Genomic DNA, 27881 nt, shown 5'->3' on the forward strand with positions numbered 1-27881 from the left:
ATATTTAGTAATTAAAATGTTACATTACATGCCTACATTTCTTAGATAACAGTGAGTGCTTGTAATTTAATATGAACTTTATATAATAGCAATAAAGCTCAAATTGATTCTACGTTTTAGTTAGAAAACGTTTGTATGTGAAAAAGAAAAGGGCTGTTTTTAGGGTTTTCCCGGCAATTATTCGATTTTTTCTCGCCGTAAGAACCATCCTTGGACTTCAACGAACATTTTAAAAAAAGAATTGGCCAAATTGGTCCAGGCGTTGTTGAGTTATGCGCTTACCAACACATTTTGCGATTCATTTTTATATATAAGATTCGGTCTATCCCACTCCAAACAAACTGCGATGACAAGGGTGGAATTCCTTACTACACTTTATTTGATTAAGGGTTCATGTTCAATTTATTTATTTTATAATCTCTTTCATTTTCCTTGAAAATGGTATCCCAGCTATGGGTTATCGGTTTGAGATAAGTAAATTTGAAGCCTTCAGAGATAGCAATGTCCAACGTGACACTGATGCAAAATCCACGAAACTTTCTCTGTACATTTTATCGACATATACGTCATATTCCACGCCAGATAAACTGTCGCTGCAAGGGTAAAATTCTAAGCTTTCTTAATAATTATACTATTGATTTGACTAAGGGTTCAGGTAATGTTCAATTATTTTATTTTATAATAGTTTTATTTTTCCTGATAGTGATATTCCAGCTATTTGATATCGATTTGTTATAGTTCAGTGTGAATTATAACTGCTTTTTCCATGCTTGCTTGTTCCACAGCTTGAGGCCAGGAACTTTAACTTTAGTTGGGGTACTCTTGTGATAGTTCTTTGTAAATATCAATGTTAGCCTATTACTTTTAATCGTTGAGTGTAGCTAACATGAACTATTATAATTTTTCACTAATTCCATAGATTTTCTATCATTTCGTTATTATTGGTATTTTGAAGTGATTTTTTTGAAGACGTTATATCTCGCTTGGAATCAGAGTAGGTCTTTCGGTTTCGGAGGTCTTTGCGGAAGATGTACCGAGGTCCAGATGCTATGTATCTTATTAAAATATTTTCTGTTCCCTGGATTTTCTCCAAGTAAGTTTGATGACATGATGAGCCAGAAAGAAGAGGCATAGCTTAATAAATTTTTAAACATTGTTTTGCATAATGTTACTTTCGTCTTCAGCAAAAGTATGGATCCTTTTTTTATGTAAAGGGCATAGGGCAGCGGCGGCGTATTTTGCTTTCACGGTAGAGCTATTAGTCAAATATCATGGCTCCATGTTAGTCTTCTGTCTAATTACACGCTTAAAAATTTAGTTTTTTTCATCTCTTGGAAGCTCTGAATTTCCATAATATGTTGAAGCACCGATACCAGCTTTCGGCTTGCGGGAAAAAGTGACGTGCACGCTCTTCTCTGCAAAGGCCTTGGAAAAAAGGGTTAATCTACACAGTTTTTCAGTGTGATCAGTTGATAGGAATGCTTTTTTTTTGCAATAGCATAACTTAAATTTTAAGTCTCCGTAAATGATCGGACTGCGCTTTTCCGACGAACAACTTGGAAGAGAAGAATTAGGTTTTTCACCTGTCATCCTAAAATTCTTTCATTACTGACTTAATCAACGTGTCACTTCTCCTTCCGCAAACTCTTGTCTTGCCCTTGTGCCTTCAAGCAACCGAAGCCTCTCACCAAACATATAAATCGCTTCCTCGTCGTTTTCCTCATCCTTCCTCATTAAGTCTGTTTCCATTTGCATCCTCATCGTTTCTCTTAAAATTTCAAATGTAAAGGACTCAACCCTTTATCCTAAAACTCCAAAGGCTGCTCTTTTGTTTCATCTATATCTACATCCATATACTCCCCTATCAAGCCACCCTAAAAGATGAATGGATTAAAGTTTTAGACTTCAGAGTCGAATGTCGGCCTCTCTGAGCTTCTACATACTCGTCATGTAGTAGCAGTTAATGCAGTAGGAGAATGGGCCAGTTGATCTTTTATCTCTTACCCTTGCATCTCGTCCGCAACTTATTGATGCAAACCAAAGGCATCCTGATTTTTTAAATGTATTTTTGCATGTATTTTGGTTTATGAGTGAAGCTGAGGCTTGTTATGTAAGATTTTACACTTTCCCGGCGAACAGAAGTTAAACTTTTCTCGGGATTCGGCGCGGGTAAGATTATACAAGATTTTTTCCTCACATACTATTTTTTATTATTAAAAAGTTAGTTTAAATATTTTTTCAGTTATCTTGTTGACTAGTTCTGATTCCTGGTTATGTTTTCAAATAAGAAATTAACGAATTATTTCTCTCCCACTGTAGCAGAGTTTCTTCTTCATCAGCTATAACTATAAATTCACTAAATGCGCGAGTTGATCCATAAATAAATAAATCTTTGACATTAACTTTTGATGTTTTAAAAATCGCTGTTCATAAAATATTTCGTTGAGGTGGTTCTTTTCCTAACCTGAGATTACACATTCGATGATCATTAAATTATAAGAGATCATTTATCTAGAATTATGCCAATGCACATTTTAAAATCAAGTAAGAATTTATACTTCGGATATGTTTTTCCTGTCCAGACAAGACTATTGACAAGAAACTAATCTTGCAGTCTTTCAGAAGAAATGTTAAATGAAGAATATTTGTCCCTAATTTCATTAATCTCTTATATAAGATAAATAGAGAATAAATAGTAAAAACTGAGAAGTCACCTTATTTTTAAACTAGTCATGGAGTTATGGAGATATATTTAATGTCGAATTTGACATAAGTTATTGCACGTGGAAAAAAAACAAGTGGATTTCTTAGTTGCTCTTATCCTCTTTAGAAGAGACTTATTTGCAAATTCTATATGTAAATAATCGTATTCGCATGTTTCACATATCCAGCATGTTTTAAATCACTGCTTGCTCAAGCAGGCATAAAATGAAAAAGCTTGCTTCTTTATTCCCAGTGAACGTTTGGGGGTTTCAATTCAATCGGTTATAACATCCCTGGAGTACAAATATGATTAAAAACAAAATCCGCTGCAAAACGTTGGTGAAACTGATCCCTAATACGCCTTTACTAATTCCTTCTGATTTTCGAATTAGAGTGAGTTTGAGCTGGTCCACCGGTTAATGAGCATAGAACTTTCCAATTGCAACCTTATCGTAAACAGAAATAATCGCATTCGCGTGCCATGACGTGACGTGAACTGGTCTCTTGAAACGGATTTCGAAAGCTATATATCATGCACACTCTTATGCTCATTGGTGGAGTGTCAAATAAATCTCTTTTGGCGAGGCCTGAGCTTAGTCTTGGTCTATTGGTTTCAGTGTTAATTTTCATTTTGTGCTAGGGTTAATGTAATCATAAGCTGCTCAAATCTACAAATTGGAATCCCTAATTATGTAATCTACGTATTACTGTCGCAATCCTTGGAATGACATATTTCCTGATAGGTTCTTCTTGATAATATTCATTGCATAATTTGATGTAAATTATATAGACATTAAGTGGAAATTCTTTGATTTTTTATTTTTCTCCTCCTGTCAGGAATTATTACGAAAACAATGCACATGAAATGCAAATATTTTTATCATTTTCTAGATATTCTGGATGTCTTGTGAGGATACCAATCTTGTATTGATAGATATATTTTTAATGCAATCCTATACATGGCATGATATCTGTCCAGCAATCTTGTCTTAGCACTGACAATGAGGTCGTTTGGCCTGTGAAACACGGCATAGTAGGTGGAAATTTATCCACGATGTCCCTATAAAATCCCCTGAACATTGGCTTTTTTATATGTTATTTGGCGAAAACTATGCATGCTTTTTGTATTGTTTGTTGGACTTATTTGGACGTTAAAACGGAGTGTATCCTTTCACGGCGTGTAGACTTTCACCGCGCTATTTATGCTTAAAATATGGTGACTAAAATACCATAGTATAGCAAAACTTAACCCCTATTTCTATGTAAATAATTATCTTATTATCTCAAATGATACACGTCGTTGTTGTATCTTTGACTGATTCATCTTATCCTGTAACTAATCGATGCCACTCCACGTGACGTCACAGGGACCTAGTTTCTATACGAGTAGATAGTTTTACATCGTCTGAGATTACCAATGCATACATGAGGCACAGAGCTCAGGGAGACATGTCTTAATAATCACCTATTAAAACTGGGTAAGGTCGGAAGGTTCTTCTTTTGACAAGGTATTAATAATCCTTATTTAAGCCAAGCGCTACCAGCTAGCAGGGTACTCTGCTACCTGCTAGCATCCTGCGTCGTATCAGCGCACAAAGCCTCTCCCCAAGGTCACCTCACTTGCGGCAGCGGGAACCAGAACGACGTCACACGGCGTTTTCCCGGCATTCATACTTAGCCGTCGCGTTTTCGCGCGCTTGAAAATTTTCACTTTTCATTTTATCGCGAAAAATAGATATCGTCATTTAAAAATCTAAAAGCGTGAAATACGTACTCCAGAAGTAATAATCTTTCAATTTAGGCAATAAAAAATAACAGGAAACCACCCTATTGGTTAATTCATTAACTTTAACAGAATATTAGCAAAGCAGTTGATCCCTAAACCTCATAAATCTACTTCTTATTTTATTATTGTAAAAAAAAATTTCATAACCTTGTATTGTACTCATAATGTACTCGTATTTTTTTTACAGCCCTGATGAAGATGCATAAATATCCATTTAATATTTTCCCTACGTAATCACTTAGTAATTTCCAACAAAAACGTTTTTGCTCCGGCTCTTGGTTTCGGCTAGTGCGTTGTAATTATCATGGTTGGACTACGACTCGACTATAGCCGACTATTAAGGCCGTTTTACACGGGGCACGGAATAGCGCAGGTTAGAGCTGCATTAATTTCTAAAATGGCGTGGAATTGCGCGAATGTATGAACGAAATTAGAACAGGGGCTATTTTGCCGTCTCGCATCCACGATTTCTCGCATGGGTGCTAGCAATTCACCGCTTTACACGACGCAATTTTGATTGCGCCTTCGCACGTACGTCAGATTGCGCAATTCAGTGCACCGTGTAAAACGGCCTTTAGTCGAGACCCATTGGAACTTTTTATAGTTTTTGTGAATCATTACTAAGTGATTTATTTCGCACTATAGATATGTAGTTCCACCAAGTGATGCTAAACACTTGATATTTATGCAACGTTAGCAAACATTCGCATTTTAAAATCTTCAAGACCTATACCCCAAGACACTGAATGAACATTAAAAATAGAGGTTGAGAGAAGGAGAAAAAACTCAATTTAAATCTGTGTTTGCCGACACCCGAGGAGAAGTTTTTGAATAGGGCGAAACACATTTGGAAATGTTTTTGTTATTGTGGCTGTAAACGTTTTTCCTCATATATGATGAAATTTTAATTATGTTTCAATAGCAATGTTTAACATCTTCCTGCAGCAGCCCTCTGCAAATTTAATGCGTTTTACCGCAATTTTTCGTCTATAAACAATTTCTCATTCTCCTGGGTGTGGGAATGATTATAAAAATGTTTCTTGCCACTTCTAAATACGAGGGTATCTCAGGTACGGGATGAATAATTAAAGGCCGTGGGAAATGAATCACCTGAGAGAAGTTTCACAGCTTCGGTAGCGTGTGGGCTCGGATAGTGAAATGGTTAGCGGTGGAATTATAATTTTATTTCAATATTTTGTATCAGGACACGAGATATCGGACTAATTAATTCGTTTAGAGATTCATTAGCTCCCCAGTCCCAGTAGAAGATAATCCCCTCTTCCTATTTCCTGCTTTCTCTCCATCGTTACGTTTTCATCTTCTTTCTCTGCCGCTTTTTCACGGCTTCGCTCTAAGGATGTGCGAGTATACGAAAATTCGAGTTGAGTCGAGTATTTGGTGGTCGATTCTAGTGTTTCGAGTAGTGTTACGAATGTCGAGTCGAGTCGTTAGTTTCGGTTATAGAGCTGTCGAGGTTAGTAAGTTCAGAAATTTGCCTACAGGAAGTGCCGCCATGAAACTCAATTGATAAAATCGTTTTTAAAATGGATTTAAGCTTTTTGATGCCCTAGCCTAGGAGTTTCAGCTTGCTGGATGCATAACAGTCAAACACTATAGTAGTCGACAACGTGGACGCTCAATTCCAAATCATATTCCGACCCGGCAGCGAATGCGAAGTAATCAGAGTAGACCACTGCATTGCTCACACTTTCTTATGCGATATTTTTATACCCTACCCTATTTTCTTTACTCAAACGCCGAGATAATGCACAAAAATTGTTAAGATTTCTATGAGAAAATATGTGCCTTTTAGTTTTAAGCGGAAAATGCCTATTTTTTCTAGTGTTTCATATCACAAGTGGTGCCATCTTTTAGTCTTTTTGATTTCTAGGTATTTTCGATATAAATTTTAGTTTGTTCCTTTGTTGTGTGTATTTTCCCTCTTGAACTTACAAGACAAGGGTCGCCGAGGTTGATTAAACGAAGTGGGAAATTCATATTTATTTTTTCCACAAAACTAAAGCTATGTTCTATGTTTCATTTGCTTCGTCCACTTAAATTCCAAGAAAATTAAATGATCCATAAAAATCGCTGATATAATTTTTAATAAAAAAATTCCCAAGGTTCTCAAATCTTACCAATTTTGCTAGAAAGTACTTGTCCAGCCACACAAATGTGTAGCGTAAGGCAAATTTATGCAGGAAGTGGCACGGTAAAATGGAGACGTGAAAATCTGCAGCCTGAATATAGAGAATTAATGTTTTTCTGGGTGAAAATTTGAAAGGATCAAATATACATGATTCATTTACGAATTTTAAATTTATTACAATCGTGCAAATGCCTTCACTCAGGACTCTTCCGAGCAGTTTTGAATGAGAATATGTTGGAATATGCGTTGCTGTAATGCGTGGTCCATAAATTACCAAACTCGACTCGATACCCGCGAGTAGTTTTCAACTCGACTCGATACTCGACTCGAAATCAAAAAGCACTACTCGCACATCCCTACTTCACTCTTCAGAGGACGTTTCGCTATCCTCGCGACCAGTCTTATTTGGTCTATTTCATCTACATCTATATACTACCCCGCAAGCCGCCTAAAAAGGCGTATGGCAGCGGGTGTAAGGAAACCAGCCTTCTACAAATAAAAATCAAAAGCTCAAGCAAGATTACGACTACCATTTATTGAAGTCCTTTATGGTTCGGCGGAAAAACGACTTACCATGTCCATAAATTCGGCAAAATATCTCAGTAATTTATCGCCTTTGTCGGACCTAGAAGTATATAAAGATTAATTAATTTTACATAAATTAACGGAAATTCTCAAATTTAGGCCGGAGAAAAATTATTTCTATAATGAAAATAAAATATTTATTCGTATATAGCCTGATCGTTGACAAGACAAGTACAACTGTAGTTTATTATATTTTGCATTGATTCCCGTGTGTAATCTTACAGCACTCCATGCCAGCAGCGCAAAGGATACCAGGATTACACCGTCAAGGCATCTCTTGACTTCAACAGACCTCTTCTGCTATATCATCATCTTTTACTCGGCGGTCTACGTGGAGTTCTGCCGATTTCCCTCACTAGTCCAGGAAATGAAGCTCATAAAAGTGAAAAACCTTGCAATTTTTTCAAACTGAATCGATTTGCACCAAAATTTGGGAATAGACTAATTATACCCCCTACTTCAAAATCTATATCATGCCGAAGGGCGCTTTTTATTTTTTAGGGGTGAAAACTACCCCTAAAAGCTGGAACTTAAAAAATTATTTTTTAAAGCTAAATACGAGTAAAATTTAGTTTAAATTATTTGTATAATTATTTTTTTGTTTGGAAAATAATTTTAAGGCGTTTCAACCCATAATAATCAATCCTTATTGGGGGTTAATGTAAAAAAGAATTTTCAAACTGAATCGATTTGCATAAAAATTTGTGATTATACTAATCATACCTCCTTTAAAATTTTTTTTCAAACCGAATCGTTTTGCATAAATATTTGGGATTAGACTAATCATACCCTGTTACTTCAAAATCTATATCATGCCGAAGGGCGCTTTTTATTTTTTAGGGGTGAAAACTACCCCTAAAAGCTGGAACTTAAAAAATTATTTTTTAAAGCTAAATACGAGTAAAATTTAGTTTAAATTATTTGTATAATTATTTTTTTTGTTTGGAAAATAATTTTAAGGCGTTTCAACCCATAATAATCAATCCTTATTGGGGGTTAATGTAAAAAAGAATTTTCAAACTGAATCGATTTGCATAAAAATTTGTGATTATACTAATCATACCTCCTTTAAAAATTTTTTTCAAACCGAATCGTTTTGCATAAATATTTGGGATTAGACTAATCATACCCCTTTCTTCAAAGTCTATATTATGCCGAAGGGCGCCTTTTATTTTTTAGGGGTGAAAACTACCCCTAAAAGCTAAAACTTAAAAAATTATATTTTAAAGCTAAATACGGGTAAAATTTTGTTTAAATTATTTGTATAATTATTTTTTTTGTTTGGAAAATAATTTTAAGGCGTTTCAACCCATAATAATCAATCCTTATTGGGGGTTAATGTAAAAAAGAATTTTCAAACTGAATCGATTTGCATAAAAATTTGTGATTATACTAATCATACCTCCTTTAAAAATTTTTTTCAAACCGAATCGTTTTGCATAAATAATTGGGGTTAGACTAATCATACCCCTTTCTTCAAAGTTTACATTATGCCGAAGGGCGCCTTTTTTTTTAGGGGTGAAAACTACCCCTAAAAGCTAAAACTTAAAAAAATATATTTTAAAGCTAAATACGGGTAAAATTTTGTTTAAATTATTTGTATAATAATTTTTTTTTTGTTTGGAAAATAATTTTAAGGCGTTTCAACCCATAATAATCAACCCTTATTGGGGGTTAATGTAAAAAAAAATATTTATCACATTGTATCTTCTTATTCACTTTCTTACTCCTTTTATTATGTATTCACTTTTTTCTCTCATGATTTTAATCACTGCACAGAAAAGATATAACAATAGGATAAACAGAACAAACTTCGTCATGGTAACATAAACAAATAAATGTACATTTATGTAGACATTACATGAAACACAATCAAACGGAGACTGTATGGCTTCTAGTCTTCCCACCACATGCATGCTCACAGGTAAGCGAGAGCTCACATACTCACACATGTGTATGTATATATACATCTTATGGGTATGTGTGTTTATTTTGTAGCAAATTTGAGTGTGTCGTTAGCTTCTAACGTAAAGTACAAAAAGTATATGCTGATTATGAGGAATATTATGCTCTGAATTGTGGATTTCGAATTTTTCGAAAATAAATTTGATTGGTATTTCAATCATAGCTCCTTTATTTTTTATTATAGAAAGTTCATTTAAATTGTATTTTGTAGGGATTTTATTGACTAGAAGGTCATATGAATTAAATTTTTTTCGAGTCATTAATTTTGAAAGGGGAGGGATTTAAGGGTTTAAATAAGGTGGAGCTGGAGGTGGAAATAGAGGTTTTAATTATCAATATCTCACCAAATATTTATTGTATAGAAAATGAAAACACACTAAAATATTTGAAAATAAAGAAGCTACAATTTACTACTCCTGCATTTTTTTCATATCTCCAGTTTTTTTGGAGTTATTTTGAAAAAAAGAGCATTTTTAGCGAAATTGTAGAAAATGACTTTTCACTTTTTCCTCCATTTTTTCAAAATTTAGAGTTGTAAATTAAAAAAACTTCTAGGATCAATTAACAATACTTAAATAAAGAGAAATACTGAAGGGCATTGATCAATTTTGTCTAGTGTGGTAATAAGGAGTTGTTTTCACTGATTTTTTCGTACAAAAAAGTAGGGACTGATCTTATTTTTAATCATAACTCGCTCAAATTTCATGATAAAAAATATTTGTTCTCATTATAAGAAATTTTTTTAAAAACACTTTTAAACAGATCATATAATTTTTCCTCGAAAATTATATTTTTCCCGCTATTTGGTATTGAATCTTTCAAATTTAGCGTATGACAAACAATAGATAACCATCAACAAGTTGTAGCTCGGTCCGAATTGGTCATAAAGGTAATATAAAATAAGATTTTTATTTAATTTTTTACAAGCTACAGTTTTGTAATTCACAATTTTCTAATAAAATTAATACTTTTCAAGTTATTTGCCTATAATCGATTAAAATCGTTGATTTTTTCGTCAAAAAACTGTTACTTTCAATCGCTAATAACTCGAAAAATATTAATTTAACGCAAAAAATGGAAAGAACATTTTATTCTTACAATTCAATTTTCTATCGATTCCTGTGGTCAAAATATAATTAAATATTTCCACCCCCGAGATGGGGTGGAAACCACCCCCAGGGTAAAAGCGCCCGTCGGCATGATATAGATTTTGATTTTTGGTATATTCCCTACTTATTGTGAAAATTTCAAGAAAATCGATTCAGTTTGAAAAAATTGCAAGCCAAAATGCTTCATTTCCTGGACTACACGTCTCGGGCGAATGTCGGATCAATAGTCGTCCCGGAAGATAAGAGTTCCGGTTAATATGTGTTACAATTGCAGCCACAACATTACTTGCAAATAAAAACTTAAAATAACATTTTAAAGAGCCATGAAGAGGAAATTTCATAAGCAGGGTTCATTCTGTGTAAAAACAAAAAATACTATGTAGTATCAATTGTACTTTTTCAACATTGGAAATAAACTTTTCTGGAATTAAATTGGATTAATTGTGGATATTCATCGTCATTGTTGGTAAAAATGCTGATAAAAATTCATTTGGCTCAATCGCAGTTGCTTTTTAAAAAAAGTAACCAATGACGACTGAAAATTACTGATTTCAAAAGATAATTATTAAAATTACAGTGTTTACTACTTTTTGAAAGATTTTTCACTCTAAAGACCAGCCAGCAACTGTCGAATGTTGGAATAAAAATGTGGAAAAACTTACTCATGAAAATCGCTAAAACTACAAATTCTCTTGCGATACATACAATTAACTGATGTAACAAAACAAGGGGTGTCATATTTTGCACCTACATAAGTTTTCTACAACGCAAGCGTGGTTGAACTTCTAATCGCTAAAACAAAAAACAGGCAAATTTTGGTACTCAGGTACTCGAATTATTTGTAGGCTTAGGTAAATCAGTGAAATCGGTAAAGTAATATTCGATTACGATCAAGTAACGATTAAAACGGAAACAGCGATTCCTCTTTCACCATAAGGAGTCATTTTAATTACAGTTCGTAAAATGTAATCGCTACAAGAACGAATTGCTGCAAAAGTAATCGTAATAGGGTAGTTTCCTTCATCAAAGAAAACGAAAGGCATTGATTACGATTCGTTACCCACCATTAGTGTATTCATAATACACAAATTATTTGGTTTTTGAAATACCGGTTTAGACGAATGGCAAGGGTCAAATTTTATCCTCATTTGAAAAAGGCCAGATTGGCGCCCATGCGATTCCACTCCACGTGACGTCACAGGGACCTAGTTTCTACACGAGAGGATAGGAGTTATACATCGTCTGAGGTTACCAATGCATGCATGAGGCACAGAGCTCAGGGAAACATGTCTTAATAATCACTTACTAAAACTGGCTAGGGTCGGAAAGTTTTCTTCGTTTGATTAGGTATTAATAAACCTTTTTTAAGCCAAGCGCTACCTTTCAGCAAGGTACTCAGCTACCTGCTGGCAGCCTGCGACGTATCAGCGCTAAGCCTCGCCTCAAGGTCACCTCACCGGGCGGGAGGGGGAACCAGAAATACGACGTACGGAGATATTTCCTGGCATTCATACTTGAGCGTCGCGTTTTCGCGCGCTTGAAATTTTTCACTTTTCATTTAATCGCGAAAAATAGATATTGTCATTTAAAAATCTAAAAGCGTGAAATACGTACTCCAGGAGTAATAATCTTTCGATTAAGGCAATAAAAAAATAAAAGGAAACCACCCTATTAGTATGCTCATTATGCCTCGTTCACATTACGATTGTCCAAGCGATCGTCCTAATAATAGTTGGCCGAACTAGTTGTGTGAATGCATGTCCTGAAAATAGTTCACGTAGTTCCAAACGTTGCCACTTTACGATGGTTAGCGGCTGGGAGACCGGAAGAGGAAGCGACAAGAGAAAGAAGAAACGTTTGTTAAGCTCCTTTCGCTCTATATTTTTATGGATTTGTCCGAGCAAGGAAGAATATGGGCGGAAGAGAAATTAATATTAATTAGGAATAGAAGAAGAGAAATTAATTCGTTTATTACATATTGAACACATTAATACCTTCGCCCTGCATATTTCAACGGCTTTGCTAACCGTCAATGTCTAGTTCACTTTAGATGTTAGTTCTAGAGGACAGCACAGGTTTTAACCATCGTCGTGTGAATGCACGATAGTTCCAACGATTGCCGCAAAAATCGTAATCTGAACGCTATGAGTGGCAACTAAGGTACTATCTTTTCTAGGTACTATCCTAAAAGTGCCGAGGTATTTTTGCTGATTTTGCAGTAGGTTAGGCAGTAGTAGATTTCCGCACCAATGTTTCCTCGTGTTCCCTGTTACCTCTTCCTCCACAAGGTCTTCCTCTTAAAGCAAAGAATAGTATCTGTTTCCGACCATTTCCTTCCTCTTTTCCAATTGTACGGCAGCTACAGCGAAAGTAATATGTCAGCTTACTTGAACCTCTGCCTTGGTTGTATACGTCATTCAACCTCAGAGAAGCATTTCAGTATTTTTTATTATAAAAATGACCAACCTCCGGCCACTTAAATAATTAAAAATTTCAAATATGATCGATGAGAAAGTTTAAATACATTTTTGAAGAGCATTACAGATGTCAATAACGAATAACAAGATGCGAATGTAATATTATATTTAATGTCGCTACGAAATGTATATTAACCAGCAAATATTGATTTTATAATCTTACATGCCAACCATGTTTTGAAGATACTTTATACACCTATAATCACTGCAGCGCCTCAGTATAATTCTCCATATAAAGAGATTCTGATTTTGACGAAAGTTTTTAACGAATATCTTAAGCATTTTTTCTTCTAGTCCAATGATAGTAAAAATAGTTTTGTCATGTCAAAACATTGTGGTATTGCCAAGCCTAGGCAAAAGTTAAGCATATCATGGCAAAAGACAACGTGGTAATGATTAACGAAAAAAAAAACATAATTTAAATCCTATCAATATTAAGAGGAAATGCTGAATTAACATTCTCGCCTCATTTAGTTATGTAAGTCAATTTAATTTCACTATTACCCATTTATCATTCTTCGATAATTTTGACGGAAGACTTTTAGAGTGATGCTTGAGCAGGGATGCCGACTTACAAAAAATATTGGGGGGCGGCCAAATCGCTCTTAAAGCCCGTAGTGCTACTTCTGGTTCTATACGATGCGTCCTTTGCGTCGTTTTCTCATTACTGTTTGTTACGTCACGTCATACATAGGTGAAAGTGGACATAGGTGGAATAGGGGACTTTTTTGTCTTTACTAAGTTTAGAAAAAAGGTAGCCATTATAGAGGTCTTCAAGTCAATGAATTGAAGTCAGAAAAAAATGCCCTTACCATGAATATTAACTGTTGGAGACACAGAAATGCAGGTATTGTGGTGTCATAGCATACTTTTCTTCATGATTATCTATATGAACTTATGTATTAATGACATCGAATGTGAAGGATGGGTAACTAGGCCTTATTATTTAATTCTCGTGGTAGGTTAATGAAATTCACAAGGTCGTATTTACAGTGATTTCCGGAAAACGAAAAAACCGAGTTCGCGCCTGGGAAAGCTATGATATTAAGATCTGGAGGCATTGGAAGGAAATAATTCAACTTCAGCTCTGAAATAACTGGCAATATGGATAACTTCATGCTAAACTTGCTTTCTCATCACCTCGCACGTGTCAGTCTCCGCATCTGTTGAACTCCATACGTGAAATTTCCGAAGCTAAGTCCTAATTTAATGCATGAAATCACCAGTTTGATTGAACATTCACGAGATATAACATTCACAAACCATGCATACCTATTAGGTTCTCAACGTGGAAGGGAGGGGAGCTTCAAAGGGAGCTTCAAACGTTTTATGTGTCATACTACTTCTGTGGTTTGGCATCCTGACGGATAGGCATATCTATTGGCATAATCGAAGGGAAAGTATGAATCGAAGGATTCTAAACTTAGCTACTAATCCTCTGGATGCCAACCTTTTTTACTGGGCTTAGGTGTTCAAACGTAGTTTATGGTAGCTTCAAATGCTTTAAATGCCCAACGGATGACTATCTAACACATCACATCGCAGTCCTTGAGAGTAATGAATATGCTGCATACCTATTGCATGAATTAAGAACTTCTCATGACATTTATTATTAAAGGTACGTAATGGAAGCAAATATGAGATTGCATGCATGATCTTCCTGTGAAGATCTTTAATGATATCTGTCCCGGAAAAACTCGCGAAAATCAATCATTAATCACGGGAGAGTACCCGAGGATAGAGGGGATTTATTGCAATCCATTATTTGATGGGCAGTGTAAAGTTAAAAAAATATCTGGTACGGCAGGATGGTTTACGTGGGGAGCCTTTTAATTGTCGGGAATAGAACGTTCCTTATTACCAAGCAACATAAATGATGTTTATAAACAACTTTTTGAGTTTGTTAATGCCCATGCTAAGTTTCACTAAGATCGGCCTGATAGTTTTAAAACGGTAGTGTGTCAAAGTCCCCAAGTAGCTGTATGGAATTAAGTCATGAACAGTACCGCACCATAATTTTCTATAACTTTCGACGAAGCCTCACCCAGCAAGAATAAGTTACTGAACGTTTTGGTTTTTTTGGCGAAGAAGCACCATCAAAGGCAACCGTTTATCGATGGTATGCAGAGTTTCAGCGAGGACGCACTAGCCTCAGTGACGAACCGCGTGAAGGGCAACCGCCGTCACTCAAGAAAACATGGATGCTGTACGAAACATGATTATGGAATATCGTCATGTTACAACCGTGACATTCAGGCATCATTTTACATCTCAGGGACCTCAGTTCAAAAGATCTTGCACGAAGACTTAGGTGTTAAAAAATTGGTTTCCCGCCGGATGCCGCGCCTCCTCAAAGAAGATCAGGAAGCTGCTCGAGTCAAATGGTGTCGAAATACTCTACAACAAATCAACTCAGGAACATCAAAGCACGCTCACAGCATCGTAAGTGGTGATGAATCATGGATCTATAGCTACGAGCCTGAATCAAAACTCCAATCTTCAGTATGGGTCTTCCAAAGTGAGCTCAAACCGACAAAAGTTGTTCGCTCTCGCAGCGTTTCCAAGAAAATGGTCGAATCGTTCGTATCCAAATCAGTGCATGTAGTGACAACTGCTCTTTAAAATTCAAAGAGAAGTTAATGCTCAATGGTATACGACCATTTGCTTGCCGGAAGTGATTGCCGAGCTTAGGAAAGATAACCCAAATCGACGCATTACGCTCTCCATCATAACAATGCAAGCTCACACACCGCTCGAGTCAAAACGTCGTTTTTGTAACAGCAAAACGTCGAAGTTCTCGATCATCCTCCATAAAGCCCGGACTTAAGCCCTAATGATTTTTTCACGTTCCCCAGAATCAAGAATATGCTACGAGGAAAGGGCTTCCAGACGTCTGAAGAAGCGGTTGATACCTAAAAACAGCCATTTTGACTACCCCTACTTCGGAATGGAATAAATGTTATAACGACTGGCTCCATCGTATGCAAAACTGCATTGACTATCGTGGAGAGCACTTTGAATGACAAAAAAAAATTGCGTAGTTGTACCTCTTATAGTTATCTTCATTCCCGACACTTAAAAGACTACCCTCGTATCTAGCAGAAAAGGTTTTTGATGGATTTTTTTATTATTTTTTTTGCAGTATTTTCACTTTTTACTCTCATTTTTCACTCATTTTTATAGGATGTCCTCTAATATTTTTGTCAAAGTGCCCCATTTATTAATTAGACACTGGCAATGTCCCAATTTTTCGCTCTAATTATGTTCTTTGTTTAGAACGGCCGGTGTCATTTTATTCTACCGGCTGTTGTGTGACTTAATTATAAATTACTACTTTTCCTCTTCCATTCTTGACCTTGTTTAATAACTTTTTATGATATTTCTTGGAGTTTAGGTCAATTGAAACAAGTTATAGCCAACGTTTCGATTAATTAAAATCATCCTCAGGGCTATGAAAGTGAAAACATGAACAATATAAAATACAAAGATGACAACGATATACAATATTTTTACATAAAAATGTTACGATCGCGTTTTTTATACAGTAATATAATTTAAAGTATACACATATACATATAAGAACAGAATAGAATACACAAACATTTTTGACATACCTCTTAACTTTGTACATATTTATTGATGTTGTGTTACTAAGGTTGCCACACCTAGTTACCATTAATTTAATTTAATTAATTAATGGTAACTAGGTGTGGCAATACCTTAGTAACACAACATCAATAAATATGTACAAAGTTAAGCGGTTTAACTTGGTTTCAATTGACCTAAACTCCAAGAAATATCATAAAAAGTTAAATATAAATAACTATCTGGTGATCGGCCTGTCGGTAGGTACCTTGAGCCAAGGCTGTCTGCACTCTTTTCTGTTTCCCACCATTTCTTTGAAGTCTCTATATTTTCCCATCTTTAAACCGCCAATTATATTCAGCCTTCTCCTTTCCCTTTTTCTGATCCCTTCCAACGTTCCCTCAAAGGTTGCCTTCAGAATGCCATTACCTCTCATCACATGTCCCAGCCAGTTACCCTTCCTTTCACTTATTTTAGCCATCAATTTTCTTTCCTCATCTGCCCTGCTCAACACTTGCTCATTCATTACTCTATCCGTGCACCCTTTTCCCTCCATCTTCCTCCAAACCCACATCTCGAACGCCCCAATCCTGTCCCTTCCCCATCGTCCAAGTCTCAGATCCATACATAAACACACTCAACACATAACGCTCCACCAATCCCTTCCTCAATTTTAAGTCCACTCCCTTGTTACACAACACTCTTTTCTTTTTCTTATAAACTTCTTTCGCGTTCCTATCCTTCTTTTTATTTCTGCAATACTTTTCAAGTCACCTGTTTTAAAAATTCCCAAGCACCTAGCTGTAGGTTCTCACGTTCTCTAATACACCTTCTTTTGTCTTCATTCTCAAGCCATCTACATTGCTCACTTTAGTCTTCTTAACGTTTATTTTCACTCCATGTTTCCATTTCCTCCTCCAACCCTCTTACCAATACTGCAGTGACTAGTCCTAGGCTAAAACCAATATCATCAGAAAATCAAATGTATCCCTTCTTCTCTTTCATCCAATATCTCACTAATCATGTCTTTAACATACATATTGAACAGAGTTGGTGACAGGCAAACCCCTCTAACTAGCTCCACCCATTCAGACATGATTTCATTCACTTTCTCTGCTGCTTTTTTCCCTAAATACAATTCACTCATTAGTCGTCTTTTCTTCCACCCTGCTTTCTTCATCTTTGCAATCTCTATCAGTTTCTTCCAATTTACCCTGTCAAGAGTATTTTCCAAGTCCATAAAAAACAGATTTATTCCTTCTCTTCTTTCCATATATTTCTCACCAACCATCCTCAGTAGTCCTATGGCATCTCTCGTTCCCTTTCCTTGCCTGAAGTCTAACGGCTCCGCACTAGCATTTTCTTCCAATATACTTTTTAACTTTCGAATAACACTCTTAACAGAATTTTAGTTACATCTGCAATTAAACTCATCGTTCTATACACAGTACATTTTTTTGCTCCAGTCTTTTTTTTGGAATTGGTATCATCACAATCTTTTAGAAGTCTTCCGGTCATTTTCTAATATTATATATATGTAAGATTTACGACCGCTACTGGTCCGTCAGAGGAAGTACAGGGAACAGAATTGAAAGATTTTGTGAGATAAAGACCATTCTTTTATTGATCCCCAACTTGATGTTGCTCTCTCTACATCTCGCACTTGACTCCCTGCTGCCAAGCTGCTTAGACTCCCAAGTCCACCTTAGGCGTCCCCAAGTGATCGGTATTCACCTCTCCGATTCGTTGCCATCGCCGTGGCATGTAAGGCTCGTAGGTCGCTGATGTTGCAGTACCTATTGGTGGGAAAGGAGCGACCGGAAACCAGAGGGATGTGCAGGTAAGGTGCAAGCAGAGGAAAAGAACGGAGAGAGCGTGGGATGCTTAGGTAGGTGCTTTCAATATGAAGAGCCAGCATCCGGTCTCCTACATCGCCTTCCCGCAAAACAAAATTGGACACACAGTGGACAATTTTTTTTTTTAGAAGACATTCAAGATGAAATACCACAATAAACCCAACACTCAATAAAACTTCTGTAAAAATCATACAATCCCGTAATACATAATCATTCCGACCCTTGATCAACAATACAAAGATTAAATACTAATAAACCCAGCATCAACAAAATTTCATTAAACAATGTTCAATCTCACAAGACACAATTTATTTCTTATTATTACGTGGTCGTAGGTTATATGCACCTTCGGCTCTCTCCTCGTTCACCACACTTTCTGCTGGCACATTCACACTAACGTCCTCGTTCTCTGAGCGTGGTCCGGCTTGGCCAGCCGCTCGCGACCTCAAAGGGTAGGGAGAGCGCGCGGGGAGGGTTGGTGAGATAAGGGAATTGTCGTCTGCGTCGGTGCTCCCGCAGTCTCCGCGGCCTTCCGCGGAATGTGCTTGCGCACGGAATGGGGAAGCAAGGACGTTGGTATCCTCTTCGCGGTCTTCTCTGGGATGTGCGTACTCTTCCAGATTATCACTCTCGCTGGTCAGGGGACTCGCTGGGGGCACTGATGAGGTGGAGGTATAAACAACACTGGGAAGGGGAAAACAGGGGGGGTCTTCCACACTTGGACAGGGCGCACAGCTGGCTCCTTCGTCCTCCGTCGTCTGGGTTTTCCGTGGGCGCCCTCGACGTCGCTCCTGGAATCTGCTAGTTGAAGTGGGAGGGGAAGTACCATGATATGGTTTAAGCCTATTTTTGTGTACAACAACATTTCGAAAGGGAAGCTTCAGCCGCACATTTGTGTCCGAGAGAACTTCAATCACTTCGTATGGCCCCCTCCATGGGCAATGAAACTTCTTAACTCGGCCTGACTTAATTTGGGCATCACTCAAATACACATACTGCCCACACATGTACTTCACATCCCTGCATTTTTTATTGTACTGAATCTCTCGTGTTCTCTGCGCACTCCTACAACTATTGCGGCACTTCGACCTCAGATCCATCAGGATTTTCCGAAGACCCGTAACATAATCGCCGACAATCTTTTTACTCTCTCTGTCCAAACACTCGAAAGGGGTTTTCATTGGAAACCCGAATACAACTTCATGTGGCGAACATGTTGTACTACTATGCGTGCTACTATTATATGCTGTAGTTGCATATTGGAGTAATACATCCCAGCTATTGTTTTTAGAGTTTACGTAATGGCTAATCATAACCGCAATTGTTCGATGAACCCTCTCAATTCTCCCATTGCATTCCGGATGGAAGGGTGTTGTGCGTAACTTCGTAATCTTCAGTAATTTACACATATTTGTAAACAGTTCAGACATAAAATTAGATCCCTGATCGCTCAAAAGCTTACTTGGCACACCAAATTTCAAAACCCACCTATTCACGAAAGCCTCAGCTACAGTCACTGCCGACTGATCCGCCAAGGGGACCATGACCAAATACCGCGAAAAATGATCTAATATGGAGAGAATGTATCTGTTTCCACTCTCCGTCACGGGTAGGGGTCCTACCACATCGACCGCTACGAAATCAAAAGGGGCTTCGGCTTCAGGTAGCTTCTGCAAAGGCGCTCTCGTTCTACCATACGGGCTACGGCGATTGCATGACACACACTCTTTCACCAACCTTTCAACATGCGCTCGCATTTTAGGCCACCAATAGAGAGATTCTATTCTATTGAATGTTGACTGCGCACCTGCGTGGCCAAACAAAGGGTGCTCATGATACTGTCTGAAAACATCTAATCTCATTATCTCCGGAACCACTAGTTTCAATCCATTACGCGTATCTTTGTATAAAAACCCTCCCTTTTCTTCGAAACCTTGTGATGAACGCCACTGTTTACACTGCATATCCCTTACTTGCATTTTTGCTACGTCATCATCAAATATGGTGTCGACGAGCCTCACTTTACGACTCAAACAATCCGCGTTCAAATGTTTCTTCCCCGGTTTGTGAACAACGGAATAGTTATATTCGCCGAGCTTTAACGTCCATCGCATCAACCTACTAGAGGGGTCCTTCATACTGAAAAGCCATTTCAATGCTGCGTGATCTGTCACAATTTTAAAATTTTTCCCAAATAAATAAGGCCTCCAATGCTGAACACTCCAAATGATCGCCAGCAATTCTTTTTCAGTCGTGGAATAATTGATTTCCGCGGTATTTAGTTGCCGAGATGCATAGGCTATTGGATGCTCCTCTCCCGCGACCTCTTGTGATAAGACGGCCCCAAGCGCAAAATTACTTGCATCCGTGGAGAGAATAAAGGGTTTGTTAAAATCAGGGTATACAAGCACAGGGCTACAAGTCAGTGCATCCTTCAAAACACCCATTGCGTGTTGACAATCCGGTCCCCAGATAAACGCTGTCCCCTTCTTCAAAACCCTTGTAAGGGGCCTGGCCAGCTCGGCGTATCGATCGACAAAGCGTCGGTAATAGTTGGCTAGACCGAGAAAAGATTGCAACTCTTTCACATTCGTTGGGGTTGGGAAGTTTTTCACCGCATCAATCTTTCCCGGGTCGGGCCGCACACCCTTTTTCGAAATAATATGGCCGAGATAATTTACCTGTTCTAAGGCAAAGTGGCATTTTTCAAATTTTAATGAAAGTTTTGATTCCCTCAATTTTTCGAAAACTCGTCTCAATCTCTCGGAGTGTTCTTTAATTCCGCTACTGAATACAATAACATCATCTAAATATACTAAACACTGTAAGGGTTTTAATCCGCGGAGCACTCCGTCCATCATTCGCTGAAAGGTAGCAGGGGCATTTCGCAAACCAAATGGCATTCTAGTGTATTCGTAGTGCCCACTCTCGACAACGAAACCGGTTTTAGGCTGCGATTCAGGGTGCATGGGTATTTGATGATACCCGCTGGTCATGTCTAAGGTCGTGAAATATTTACACCCCCCCAAATAATCAAGAGTATCGACGATATTTGGAATCGGATAGACATCGGGTGTTGTGATGGAGTTCAATTGCCGAAAATCTACACAAAATCTAAAATTTGGCTTCCCATCTGTGGATTTCTTGGGCACGATAACGACTGGTGATGCCCATGGGCTTTCACTAGGTGTAATTATCCCAGCCTCAAGTTGCTCTTGCACAAATTTCTCTACCAATGGCTTCTGATGGTACGGAGTGCGGTATGGGCGACGATATATGGGCTTTACCTCATTAGTAGGTATGTGGTGGTACGCGATATCTGTCGCAGGTAGATTTTCCTTATGACTAAAAAGGTCACAAAACTCCTCCAGAACAGGCCTCAACACATTCACCTCATCAGGCGATAGGTGACTTAGCTTGTCAGCAAAATTTAATTTATCGGTGACATTTTCTATCGTCCCTAATTGGCCAACTCTTACCACATCACTTTCGCCCGCCAACCCTGTAACTAGCTCGTCTACCGTAGCCAATAACGTCCCCTTTGGGAAATTTAATTCCTCTGTCCCAAAATTCGCCACTTGAAAGATAACAGAGTTATCTTCGCCTACGCTGCTCAAACTACGAGCCACGGCACACCCCTCAACATCCGGAATTATGGGTTCCACAATAACTTCGCGACCCTGAAAGGAGGTTTCACTTACAATTGTTGTTCTAATTATTTTTTCGCTACGCGGCGGCACAGATATAGGATTTGCTAACCTCAACTCTACATTTTTAATAGTTTTTTCGTGTCTTTTAGAACTACTGTCCTTCTTATTAGGGCTAATCTCGTCCTTCAGGTCCTGTTTCTTCTCTACTACTTCCCCTGTTAATGGCCAACTATTTTTGCCAACAAAAAGTTTACTCCCACTCACATCAATTGATGCCCCATATTTCTTAAGAAAATCCAAGCCTAAAATCCCGTCAAATTCTGCAACTCGCTCAACCACTTGCATATTTACATCATACTTCACTGCCCCCACAAAAAAGGTCACTTCTTTCTCCCCGTAATTCCACATTTTTCCCCCAGCAATACCCAAAATTCTGACCGCAGGTGCTCTGATTTTGTCTGTTCCACATACAGCGCGCCTGATTAGGGAAATCTGAGCCCCCGTGTCTATAAGCATTTTACATTTTCTTCCTAAAATATTAACTACTGCCACCAAATCGCATGAACCCCCCCTACTGCCCACACGAGGTAGGATTACACTTACCAGGGGCCGGATTCGGCGGCTCTTCCGGCCCCAGCGCCGTTTAAATCTCCCGCCTGTTGGACCCCGCTGCGGCTCCTACAATCACGGGCCAGATGATCTCCCCCTCCGCAGATAAAACAGCGCCTTCCTCGGCTGCACTGCTTGGAAAGGTGACCGGGCTGCCCGCAGTTGAAACAGACGCGCTGGCTAGGGGCATGGAATACTCGGCGGGCGGGTGGTCCATCCCTTGGTCCCTCCGCCGGCCTCCTCTCAGTCTCCTGGATCCGGATGGCGTTAGCGATGGCAGCATCGAAGGTCTCAGGGGCAGTCAGTCGACACTGATGGCCAACCTCCCCAGTTAGCCCACGTAGGAACGTGTCGAGCGCCCGCTGATCCGCCTCGACACGTCGCTCCGCCACTCGTTCTGCTGGGCCCTCAGTGGAATAGGTTCGCGCATTTATCGCCCGCACTCGGTCAGCGAATGCCTCAATGCCTTCGCCCGGTGACATGCGGAGGTTCGACAACACCTCCCGGAAAAACCGCGCGCTCTTTTTGGAGCGGTACCGCGCCGTAACGAGAGCCTTAAAAACTTCGTACGAGTCTGCCTCGCGGCATTCGTCTTTACTACGAATGAAAATATTAGCGTCTCCGAGCATACGCAGCTTAGCGACTCGCAATCTATCGGCATCGGACCATCCACCGAGATCTGCGATCCCCTCCAACTTTGAAAAGAAGGCGTCGACATCCTCCTCGACTTTTCCCGAAAACTCGCCAACCGCCGTGAAATATGCGAGCTGTGGTCGAGTTTCTGTCGCGGTTGCCGCGCTGTTATTCTTCAGCCTCTTATTTTCCGTTTCGACCACGCGGAGTCGTTCGCACAGTTCGTTCATGGCCTGCTGGAGCTCCACCTCTCGTCCACCTAAACTGATTCGAGAAGACATGGTCTTATCTTCTGATATGTATCCTCCTCTGACTAAAATCCGACACTTCTGACACCAATGTAAGATTTACGACCGCTACTGGTCCGTCAGAGGAAGTACAGGGAACAGAATTGAAAGATTTTGTGAGATAAAGACCATTCTTTTATTGATCCCCAACTTGATGTTGCTCTCTCTACATCTCGCACTTGACTCCCTGCTGCCAAGCTGCTTAGACTCCCAAGTCCACCTTAGGCGTCCCCACGTGATCGGTATTCACCTCTCCGATTCGTTGCCATCGCCGTGGCATGTGAGGCTCGTAGGTCGCTGATGTTGCAGTACCTATTGGTGGGAAAGGAGCGACCGGAAACCAGAGGGATGTGCAGGTAAGGTGCAAGCAGAGGAAAAGAACGGAGAGAGCGTGGGATGCTTAGGTAGGTTCCTTCAATATGAAGAGCCAGCATCCGGTCTCCTACATATATTTATATAATCCTGGATTTCATTATATAGATTTTGTTGCCCAAATCCACTATCTCATTCAATTCCTCTTCTGTTAAACATTTGTAAAATTTTATTTTGAAGCTCATCCTTTCCAGGTGCCTTCCAATATTTCATTTTCTTTATTGCCTTCTGCACTTAACACCTCGGTATTGATGACCCTTTATACCAATTCTATGCTTCCCATTCATTTTCTATATCCAATGCTTCAGGTTTTTCATCTGTTGCATATATCTCTTCTATATATTCTTTCCGTCTTTCTCTTCTTTCCCCTGTTTCGTTTAATACTTTACATTCCTCATCTTCAACCTCTCTAATTCTTGCTCTTCCTCTCTTTTCCTCCAATTTGATATCCTTTGCCTTCTTATACATTAAATCATTTTGACCTTTTCTCTCTAATTCTTCCAAAACTTCACATTCGCCTGGTAACCATTTCTCCTTTGCCTTCTGTGTTTCCCTTCTCAGCTCATTGTTTAACTTCCTGTGCATGGCCCAAGAATACTCTCCTGTCTTATTCTTATATGCCCTCCTCTCTTTCATTTTTGCTAACATTCCTTCTGTCACCCATGGTTTCTTTGCTCTTCATCCTTCATAATATCCTAGATCTTCTATTGATTTTTTCAACATACCGTTCTTTATTCTTACCCATGTAACAACGCTGTCTTTATCCTACACTTTTCCTTACTGTTATTGCTTGTGCCAATTTACTACCAAAAGCTTCCTGCCTTTCTTTAATCCTTTCCTTATTCCACTTCTTAAACCTTTTTGCTCCTCCCAATTTCTTTAATGTTAATCTTACTTTCATCATTATAAGTACATGATCGCTATTAATATCTGCTCCTGGTAGGCCTTTTGCTTTCTTGATTATATCTTAATCTATAATCAAAAGATTATGAATATTCATTGGTTAAAGTCAATGGTTACTGCACACGAATTATTAAATATTACATGTATAAAACAAAAGGGCTTTTGTGCGTAGTAAAAAGCTAATGTCTGAATTAAGAGACTGCGTGATCTACTGAAGAGCTGCGTTCAGTCTTGAAGTCGTCCATAATTTATTTACAACCTTCCATCTCCGAACTCTTTTCCCATTCATCTAGCTCCTCCTTTAAATCACCATTTGCTTAAATCCTCCTCATTGCCTGAAAAGCCTTTTTCGCTGATGAGGATGCATTGTCCTTCCAAAACTGATTAATGTCTTTTGAGTCCTTGTGGTGCGACTATGGATCTCTATAAGCCCCTTTCGGCAATTTTATTTTGATTCCGATTGTGATACTGTTTGAAAAATAAAAACACCCGTATTTTTTTCCTTTCCGGTCCGTGGCATCCTTATTGAGTTATACGCGGCAAAATTCGACGGCTTAAACCCTTCCGCAGATAAGTTGATGACGTCATCATCTCATATCTCCGACTTTACCCCACCCGCCTTGATGGCTACGGGGAATAATCCCTGCCAGCCTTCGCTCGAGTGCCGCCTACGTACGTTGCCCCAAACTAGGGAATGGGTGTTCGCGTACTACGATTACTTGTTTAATGTTATGAAAACGCCGATTTAAAGGCCAAATAGCGCTTTTTTCGGTGATACAGGAAAATAAATAATTACCTTGCGTTTTCCCGCATTTAGGATACTCCTCGGTCGCTCCCATGGGCTCCGTGTGTCTAGCAGTTATTTACATTCCCTACATCCAGTATAATTTTGTTGCTGATCAAGAAAATGAACCAGAACTCTAATGATGTCATCAACTCATGAAAAAGAGGCGGAAAATTTCTCTATTTTTTATCTAAACGTAAAAGATAATGACTGATTAAGCGGGGAGAACATCGTATCCAATCACCCCTTCTTAAATATTGTGTAATTCTTCTTATGTTATACATGGCTCTTTTAAAAATCTCAAGTCATACAGAACCAACTTCTGTTAACATTTACTTGTAAGAGATCGGGTTGGTGTGGTGGCTAGAGTATTGGCTTCACACTCCGTGGACTCGGGTTCAAATCCCGGTGGTGGAAAAGAATTTTCATAGGCAGTCAGATCCCTGCTTGAATGTTGTGTGGAGGACTTTTCAAGTGCAACACTCCGTCCGTCGGATGGGACGTTAGGTCGCGGTCCCCTCGGCGCTTTTCGTTAAGAGCAGGCTATTGGCGACGTCGGGTCTCTCTACACTCTTCCCTCATGGCGCAGATGATCTCAGCTGTCGTTCCCCTCCTCGAAATGTCATACCATTTATTTGCTATGCAAACGTAGAAAATTGTGTTCCGAAATATACAGAAGAAAATGTAAGAGGCATCAAATGATCTTAAGCATTTCTTTTTGTTGAAGGGTATGGTTCTTTAATGATTAAAAATATTTTAGCCAAAGATCGAGTTTCATTATCAACTAAATTTGTCTCGTACCAAACATAGGACCACTTTGATCTGTTTGCAAATAAACTCTTCACAGGCTTGTCAGTGTGACTGCCTACTTCCCTAACAGACACAACCGGCATCCCTTCGTCCATGCAACGTACATCAGATCACGGCATACAACATTATTCACATCACAAATATATAGACATTCTTAAACGTACCTAAAATTTCAATTTTTATATGTAACTGCTTCAAATAATCGTAAATAATTGTTTTTAGATGGTATAGTTTGTTAGTAATATAAAATAATTTAACTAAATATCGCATTGACATATTAAATTAAGTTGCCTCGTACAAAACTTAGAGCCATTTTTAGATGCCTAAAATCTAACTAGATACCTACTTATAAGTGACTGCACACTTGACTGACAGGCACAACGGGCATGCACGCAGCACATAGTAGATGGCGATAGTATCCCGGCATAAAGAATTATTCAAATCACAAATATATACTCATTCTTAGCGTTTTTAGCTTTAAAATAAATCTAAAATTTTAAGGTGATAGCGCAAGTATTGAACAAATATCACGAATGTAAGGTCGGTAACGCGGGAGTAATGGCTCCTCATACTCTAAAATTCTGTTGTTAAAAAAGTGCATAGCAATTTTCTCGTTTTACCTCTAGGGCATGACAAAAATCGTTCAACTTTAAAGTTTCTTCGCAGATATTATAAAGTTAGAGGTCCTCTACGAAATCAGAACTTTATTTTGAAGTTTTGCATTTTTATGACGCTTACTTTTTGTAAGGTTTCCAATGTTTAGAAGAGTTCAGCGATTGCCGATCCAGATCGCGCAAATTAGAGTTCATATCTTAACACTGATTTAGATTCCCGAATTCATTGTTTTATTCGTAGGAGCAATATCTGTGTGTTCTGTCAAAATGATTTTTTGCCAAAAATACATAGTAGAAATTAGGTATTTATTCGTTTTTTATATGTGGCATAAAAAAGAGCATGTGGTGCTCCTTATAAATGTGTGCATGATGTGAGGTCTTACTTCAAGCTCTATTATGTTGTCATGTTTTTCATTTTGAAGTATTTTTACTCTTCTAAAAATTGGAAAACTTACAAAAAGTAAACGTCATAAAAATGCAAAACTTCAAAATGAAAATGATATGTTGAATGTGTTAATGTGATGAATGTGTTTGGTTGGGGATTCGTTTGAAGACATACAACTTGTGCTGTGCATAGATATACATATTGTGATTCTGATATGCACATTGTGCATATTCTCTGCACAATATACACTGCGAATTTGCATGTTGTACATATTGTTTAAAAGATATGGAAGGCTACTCTTTTGGAAAATATTTTCCGCATAACTATTTAAAAGATATGAATCTTATTAAAAAACTTTTTTAAGTTTGATAGACGTTACGATGCTGCAGTAAAACATATTAAACTCGCTATATTAAATTTATTTTGTCATACGTAAAATATACGGTATTTTATTTGCTAATACTTCTTTAAATCACTCCGGGCGTAACATAGTTTTGCAAAATCGATATTTCGATTGACTCGCGGAATAGCTTATCTTTACAGGGTACGACGGTCCTGATATAAGATTGATTTTGATATTAATGCTAATACTTACCGCAAATATATTAAATTCCAAAGC

The sequence above is a fragment of the Ischnura elegans genome, chromosome 10 (genome assembly GCF_921293095.1).
Source record: "Ischnura elegans chromosome 10, ioIscEleg1.1, whole genome shotgun sequence".
Lineage (NCBI taxonomy): Eukaryota > Metazoa > Arthropoda > Insecta > Odonata > Coenagrionidae > Ischnura > Ischnura elegans.